This window comes from Parasteatoda tepidariorum, chromosome 1, assembly GCF_043381705.1.
Source record: "Parasteatoda tepidariorum isolate YZ-2023 chromosome 1, CAS_Ptep_4.0, whole genome shotgun sequence".
Classification (NCBI taxonomy): Eukaryota; Metazoa; Arthropoda; class Arachnida; order Araneae; family Theridiidae; genus Parasteatoda; species Parasteatoda tepidariorum.
In genome coordinates, this window is record NC_092204.1 from 3,241,428 (window position 1) to 3,249,878 (window position 8,451).

An 8,451-nucleotide genomic window follows, 5' to 3' on the forward strand; every position below is an offset into this window, starting at 1 on the left:
ATGAACAAAAGTTAACTCAGTTCAGTTTAAGTTCAATAAAAATCCGCATATGAGTATGTATTTTAGTTCACATATGAGTATGTATTATAGTATTTTAATTTAGAGAAAACTAAAGCCAAATATTTTTAATTTGTCCCATCTTTATTAATTCATTTATATGCTTAGTTTCTAGACTGAAAGTTATTTTTGTCTTAGAGTAGAGATAGTTAGTTTCCATAAGAAAAATATATTTCTCCAGAACCATTTTCTTCAAGAAGGGGTTGTGTACTTTCTAAAGAACGTGCATTGTAGTACAAGGAAATCAAACCTTACATTTCTCGCCCACAATTTGATGCAATCTAGGCAGACTAGGCACGTGCATCAATGTGCGGAATGTTTTCAGATAAGAAATATACAGTACTACCATTCCAATCGTGTGCTTTTTTTCCTACTCATAAAAAATAACTGTATGTATTAAAAAGTTACTCATGGCAAAAATCAAACACGCGGTGTTAGGCATTTTCTAAATTTTTGAATTTAAAAAAGACTTCTGAACGAACTTCTAGTTTAAATAAACCTTTAAAAAAACTCATTTTTAAAGTAAAATGTTACGTTGGATAGAATGACTAACCATTAAAATAGTTTGAATCGTAATTTTGCGGATTTTTATTGAACTGAGTTAACTTTTGTTCATGCTTTAATTTGTTCTCAAATTGAGTATTTAATCAATATTTTATGCAATGTATTGTATGCGAAACCAAAATTTTGTGTTCATAACGCGTAGATATAAAATGCCAAAATTAATAGACAGACTGCTTTAAAATAAACAAAACTTTTACGAATAGATTCAACATAATATTGAATAATTTTTTTAAGATCTATTAGTTACAAAAACTTCTAATTCTATTTAATTAAAGTATAGTATAAATTTTGAACGTTATCAAAATGTTAACTTATTTCCCAAAAATTCTGCTATATACTGGCATTTAACGGATGCTTTCTATGCAATACTATGCATCGATGCGCGACAGGAAAATGCATCGATGCATCGATTTGCGACAGGCAAGTTTAAATCGGAAATTTCGAAACGACCAAGAGAATGTGGGATATGAAGTGGAGGTTCTGCTTTCTCTTCGTGTTTCACACTCATTCAGCCGTTTCGGAACTTCTTGGTTCAAACCTGCAAGTTTCTGCTGTGGAACAATGTCCCCATATTGAGTTGAAAGTTTAACGTGAAATCTCAGTGATGGTAGTGGTTACAGAATATAAAACTACACTGGTACAATAGTTTAATTATAACAAAGAATAAATTTTGAGAACACGTAACTATGTTCATGTCTCGGGACTCGAAGAATAAAGGACTCGAATAATTCAAAGCAATAAGTTATCACATTTAGTGAAAAATTTAAGGGGGAAAAAAACTGAGTGATAGTGTAATATTTTATTTCAAGTTAGTGTACAAAGTGCTTCGAATTAAAACACTTACTTGCCTAAAGATTTTGCTAAATTTTATAGAAATGCAAGCTAAATTAAATCTGATCTATTTCTTTTCATAAAATTACATTCTGCTGGATGTAGAAAAGTTTTTTGAAGTTAAAATGTAGTTTTTTTTTAAAAGCAATTTCTTTGAATGTTTAATTCCATACTATCAATTTCAGTTTAGTGTTCATTTTAAAATCAAATTGTTCTTATAATTGCCTTTATATAATTTTGTACATAGTTAATATTGTACAAAGACAATACTGTTAATATTCCATATTAAAGTATAAGTAGCTTCGATACAAAATCTGTTTATTGCTATTAAGTTAAAATAAATATTGGAACAAATCACGTCAGATTCAGTTTCAACTAAAATTTTCCAATAAAAATAAGAGAAAAAATTTAATATTGAGGCTGTGGAAAAACTTCATACTATGTATTAAGTTTCTTTTCAAAAATCGCAGTTAGCAAATTTTGCATGCAGTTTTTTATTGAAATAAGACTAAGCAGATACTGTACATTGTGATATTTCAATGTCAAATTATTGAATGTATTTGTATATTTAGTTTAAACGGAAAAATGTATTTTATTAATTTTAAATTGAAATTTAATAAAGTTCATGTTCTTAAATTGTCAAGTTGTTTTTAGTGTATATCATTCAGAAATTTATCTAAGTATTGCTTCAACTCATTGATTTTTGCAAACATAGGAGAAACCCGGGCAAGACGGGACATCACTTTTTCTTCTATGCATACATCTAAAGTGCGTTTTCAGAAAGAAAATATTGTTGTTTCAATCCGCACAAGTTTTTTCGTCAGTTCACAAGGTGTTACCGAAATGCAAGCATTGTTTAGTTTTTCTTACAACGTGTTATATTTTTCTAGGTTTGTATGCTGTTATTATTTGTTTAATACATTGCAATAAATTTTTCAAATTTGGGACACTGTAGTGTATTTATCGTACAAACATAATGAGTAGTGAAAATTAAAATTTATTTGTTTAAACAAATTTGCAGATAATTTTTTTTAAAAATATACTATTCGGGCAAGATGGACCAGGCAAGATGGACCGGGCAAGATGGGACAGCCAAAATGGAATAAAAGTGCAAAATAAAAATTAAACTCTCCGGATTTGGCAAAAAGCATAAGAAATAAGGTAATATAACAAAAAATATATATAAACTAGGAAATATAACTTACTGTTACTGAAGACTGGATTCAATGTTCAGATTGCTTAGAATGGGCTCATGAAGAGTGCTGTGCTTATTCCGGTTTTGGCAGCTTCTTATGCAGTAACTGTGATGTTTAGGAACGTTTTTTGTCGATTATTCTTTTATTCTGACATTAATTTCTGTGATTTTTGAAATATAATTATGTGTCCCATCTTGCCCGGGTACGATGGAACAATGTTCTATTTTTGTTTATGTTAAGTTATTATTATTGAACTTTATTATTTATTTATTTTCTGTATGAGATATGTAAGAGCAATGTTCCCACCATATGTTTACAATATAAAAGATATAAAATTGCTCTAGTTTACTATTTTTTAAACCACGTTTCCTTAAGTGGTCCATCTTGCCCGGGCTTCTCCTAACATGGCTAAATGTTACCGAGACACTAATACTTTAAGCAAGTGAACGTTAAACTTTAGTACTTTACCTTCCTTGAACATTTTAAAGGTATTTGTCTTTAGCAACGTTGATATTTTAACTAAAGAGGAAAAAGGTTTTTCTGTACTCAGTCTAATTAAGAGATTATCCCTTGTTGATAAGTGAATATATTTCTACAGTAAAAGTTTGAATGTATTTCAGCTATGTTTTGCCTAGATACGCACTTGTTTAGACTTTTAAGTTTCTCAAAGATATTTTTCATTTTTAATTTGTTTTAAGAGGAAGCCTTTACATTTTAAAGTAAAATTTTCTTTTACTGGCAAACAAATTAAGTGACATAAGCAGTGTCATAATTTATTTAATCCTATTATATTTAAATTTTAAAGGTGAAAGATAAATTTCTGGGTGAAGAAATATTAGAGAAAATAATCTCATTTGAAAGGCAGTGTATTAGTTCACAGTTAAGTTGCATAACTTCCTAAATGATGAAACTTAAAATTTGATGTCAGATTATAAGCTACCCAAATAGCACTCTATATCGATCGATCTCGAAAAAATTTGGCTTACGGTGTCGATTGATGCTCCGATTCATCGATCTATGTAAAAACGTCATTTTTTTTATATTGTACAACATTGCAAAATTGATATAGATCGATGTTTCAATAACGCAGTAGAATGTCGAGTTTGAAAAAAAACATTCCACGGCGTCCACAGATACAGTAGAATGCCGATGAATATTTTCATAACGTTATTCGTATAACAAATATTAATAAGCATTTAGAGATGAGGCAAAACACCGATCGATAATTTTGATACGTTATTTGAAAAAATTTTTTACAGGTATTGTCGGATACATGTCTGTTAATTATTTTATAAGCTTTTGTACTTTAGGTTGTATTTTGCTAATTGCGCTCCAGACTGTACAATATAGCTGCAGATTCGATTCATTAGATTTATAACTATTAAAAAAAATATCCTACAGATTTATATTGTGCAAAATTTGTCCAGAATATCCTGAAGAGTTACATGCCCAGTTCCTATTTAACAGAAAATTCAATTATTTCCATGTTTGTCAGACAATAAGCATTCTTCAAACTTGTGAGCTTAGATTTCGAGCTGTTTTTAACATTGCCTAAGAATAAAATATCAGAAAATACTTATGTCATACCTTCAAAATATCCAATAGCATTCTCAAACAAATAAAGTAAAAGTATTAACTAATTGTTGTTGTTGACGTAAGCCATTAGACCAGAGAGGTTGTTCTTGTTTTCCAGTGGCGCCATCTATGGCCAAGAATTCGACTTTTGCCGCACTCATACGTCAAACCCGTTTATAGGATGGACCCATTCATACACTCATTCATTCATCCACAGATCGTAATTTTGACTTGAATCAGAGAACGATCAATCTCCAATTCAATACCCCAAAGGTATTGATTTGTTATGGGAACATGCAGGACTTTGAGACTCGACAGATTTAACGTGCATCAGTCATCTTCAGCCGGCGGGATTCGAACTCTCGGACATGGGCCCAGCGCCCTACCGACCAGGCTATCCCGGCCCATTAACTAATTGTGACAGAAACATATGCTATTTCAATTCAAATTAATACGAAAGGCTTACTTTTAAAAGTTGAACCCTGCGTTTAACTAATCTGCAACTAAATTTTACGAGCTTTATGAATTGAAATTTTGCTAAGTGATGAAGTGTGAAATTGGACTTGCCCTTTTCGAGATGGAATGTAAAAAGACATAATTATTTTCATCTCTAACTATGATATATAAATCTAAATTAAAGACTTAATTGTTTGCTTTAAAACTACCTTATTTTACACATATGTAAATTAGTTTTCTTATTTTTTAGCATACATATTTGATCTTTAGATTTGATCTTGACTCAGTCGCTGAAAATTAGTAATTTAAATTTTGCACAACAACACTAAAAACTCAAAAAATAATAACTGCTACAGGTATTAAAATATTTTATGTAAAGTAAGCTGCGATCTAATTTATTTGTCGAGTCAAAAGAATTGCCAAAATATCTATTAGGGCTAGTATAGTTGTCAAATGTATAAATAAAGTATAAATTTTATTAAGCAGTAAAGAATAATATACTAATTTCTATATTTTATTATATTCTTCAATAACAATCGTTTCTAACAACAAGATTCTGCTTCTGTTGAGGTCATTCTACCTTCCCAATCGTAGGCGATGGCAAATTTTTTACTAAACCCTGCAAAATGAACTTATCTAAAGAAGTAGAAAAAAATAAACTATTTTTTTCAAAACATATAAAATCTGAAAACTAAACTTCTCTTATAGTTGTTAAATCCAGATGAATAAAATCCCTTCTGTTGAACTGGTTGGATCCACATAATCAAATATTTTATTCAAAATTTAATTTATTTATTTCCACTTAGTAAATTTTTATCAATATAGTAATTTTTATTAATATTAAACCAATGATAATTCATTATTTTTTTCTGAAATATCTGACATTAATTGTAAAATTTCTAATTATTGTTCTAATTAATTTCAAATTATTTTCATCTTACATCAGTGATTCCCTTGAATGATCACGTGTCCAGGTACCAGAAAATTTGGTTTATTGTACCTTTATTTCCATTTGGAGTTGCATTTCATTGTTGTTTTTTATGTATTGTAATTATAATTGTTAGCACCCTATATTTTTGCTTTCATCTATGTCTGTTTNACTTAGGTTGTGTGTCTTAATAATTTAAGAAGTTTCATTATTGTGATTTGAGGATTCTTTACTATTGGTAATAGTTTTCTGTTAGTATATACAGTCCCAAAGTGCGTAGCTTTTTAAAAAGTGCTTATTTTTTATTTACGTTTTTTAAAAGCCCTTAATGGTGCTTTTTTTTATTTATTTATTCGTGTTTTGTAAAAAGAGATTTTTTTTCTTTGTCGTATCGATTGTCGTTCTAAATTATTAAGTTTTTGAAAATGTTTTGGAATTTTATTGATTTCATGCTTTCAAATTTTATACTATAAAAAAAATTTTGAGTGCTTAAAAAGTACTTAAAAGGTGCTTATTTCTTGTTGAAAAATATAGCTACTCACCTTGAGTACCTGGCCATACTAATAGGCGCACTAAAAGATTCTATGTAAAATCTTAACTTTCAGGTGATATACAGCTTTATTGTTTTTACGTGGCTGAAACCAGTTTGCACTGGTTTACGTTCGTGTATCAATCAGTTAAATCTGACGATATATAATATAAACTCGGCGATTGGATAAATTAGACGAAATATTGTATAAATTAGAATATTTTGTTTTATAACCGTCGTTGAACAGCCGACCCAATTTTATGTGTTGATGTTCAACTCCGTAGCCTTGCAATTTTGAACCCAATTCAGAAGTACAAGGGAACTCCTCGATAGAGTATTGGGAAAATTTTGCCTTCGTGGAGGACTTTTTGATGGAGTTAACCCACATTTGCGTTACATGAAGGGGAAGACCATGAGGATCTCCGACGGCAAGGGGACTCTAATCCATGATATTTCACGTCAGCACTGTGGTTGGTGCAAGCCGGATGAGAAATTCGTGGCCAACCGAACAATATGCTCAGAATAGGAAAGCAACCCTAGCGGCGAACGTCGACACTTCTGGGAAGGAGTTTCTATGCAATTCGTAATATTTATGAAGTGCCCTTTAGAAGTTAGTCGCGACATTTACGGGATACCCTGTATAATGCATTAAACGATGCAATTTATCTGTTCCCGTACCCCTGGGGGTACGCGTACAACACTTTGGAAAATGCTGCCTTACAGGTAAGGATGAACAAATTAAGATCAGATTGCCAAAAAAAAAAATCCTGGTCTAAGGAACACCAAGAAGTTTCACAAAAATAGTTATTGGACTAAGTAAAAACCGGAAGAGACCAAAGATGGCCTTCCTTAAAAAACCTTAATCTTTTATCATGGTTGGTGGACAAAGAGGTGGCAGAAAGGGGCATAATAGAAAAATTCCGGAGGAAAAGGTGGAATGTTTCCCGAAAAGGGTAAATAATGTCATACTATACATAGTTAAAGAGCATTTTGAGAAGGATGCGTGGTTTATTGTTGAGAACCTTGCTAAAAGCCAAAAAACTGTTCTGTTCATGGAGCCAAATGTTCTTTACAATGTGATTTCCTGTTTAACATGGTACCATATTTTCTGTGCAGGTCTTTAAAGTCTACTCCCAAAGGAAAAGAATGGTTTTGTAACAGTAAAATAAATGGTTAAAATTCCGTATTTTAATTTTGTTTTGTCATTACAAANTTCCTGTTTAACATGGTACCATATTTTCTGTGCAGGTCTTTAAAGTCTACTCCCGCAGGAAAAGAATGGTTTTGAAACAGTAAAATAAATGGTTAAAATTCCGTATTTTAATTTTGTTTTGTCATTACAAATAATGCTTGAAAATTCCCTTTTTCTTCTCTCTGCTTTTCCCCTTTTTTCTGATTCGAGGAGAACATTAAATTTCTCTTCATCAGGAATCATCCTCCTTCCAGGTCCAAAAATTGATTCTCAGTATTCTTAAAATTGTGATTTGTCCACGAATTTTGCGAAATTCCGCGTTTCTCAAGACCATTCATTTACTGTCTTCCGCGATTAAAATTAGTTAACTAAAATTTAGTTAAAGTAAGAAATTAAAATTTAATTTGTGAAAATTTCGCTAAATTGCGTTAACGTGAAGCTTACATACATTTTATTTTATTTTTATAACAGTCGTTGAACAGCCGACCCGGTTTTTGGGTTTACTACTACTAATGTTCAACTCCGTAGTCTTGTCATTTTGAACTCAATCCAGAAGACAAGGCCTGGCTCAAGTATTATGAAAAATCAGCTTTCGTGGTGGACTTCCTTTGAGGAACTAACCCGCATTTGCGTTACACGGAGAGGAAGACCACGAGAACCTCCCACGGTTAGCCTGACGTTTGACGTTAGTTTTTTAGTCCCCATGATCCGTCTACCACTGAGAATATTTCAGGTCAGCACTGTGGTTGCTGCAAGCCGGGTGCGGAAATTCGTATTGACCAGCCATCGCCAGGATCGAACCACGGTTCACCACATTGGAAGGCGAACGCTCTATCCCCTGAACCATCGCGGCTCACGTTTACATACACGTTATTCTCCCGCTAATTTGATTTTTTTCCTTCTTTCTTTTTTGGTTTCTCGCTGTTTTTAATATTTGAAACTACGTCGAAATCCGCTCATGTTGCGATTCATATTTACGCAAATTTTTTTTTAAAAACAAACATCGATTTTCGGTTGCACACTGTTGTTAAGTTGCACATTGTGAATCGTATTCCCGAGATTTAAAACTCGTGCATTGCGATTCGCATTCATGGGATTTAAAAATCAAATATCGCAATTTCCA

The 8,451-nt window shown here is 31.6% G+C and overlaps 1 protein-coding gene across 1 annotated transcript in view; it reads left to right on the forward strand.

Moving 5' to 3' along the window:
* The window catches only part of LOC107451064 (E3 ubiquitin-protein ligase Rnf220), a gene marked incomplete in the record, with an annotated part of 107,051 nt that overhangs the window by 91,908 nt on the left and 6,692 nt on the right, over window positions 1-8,451 (forward strand).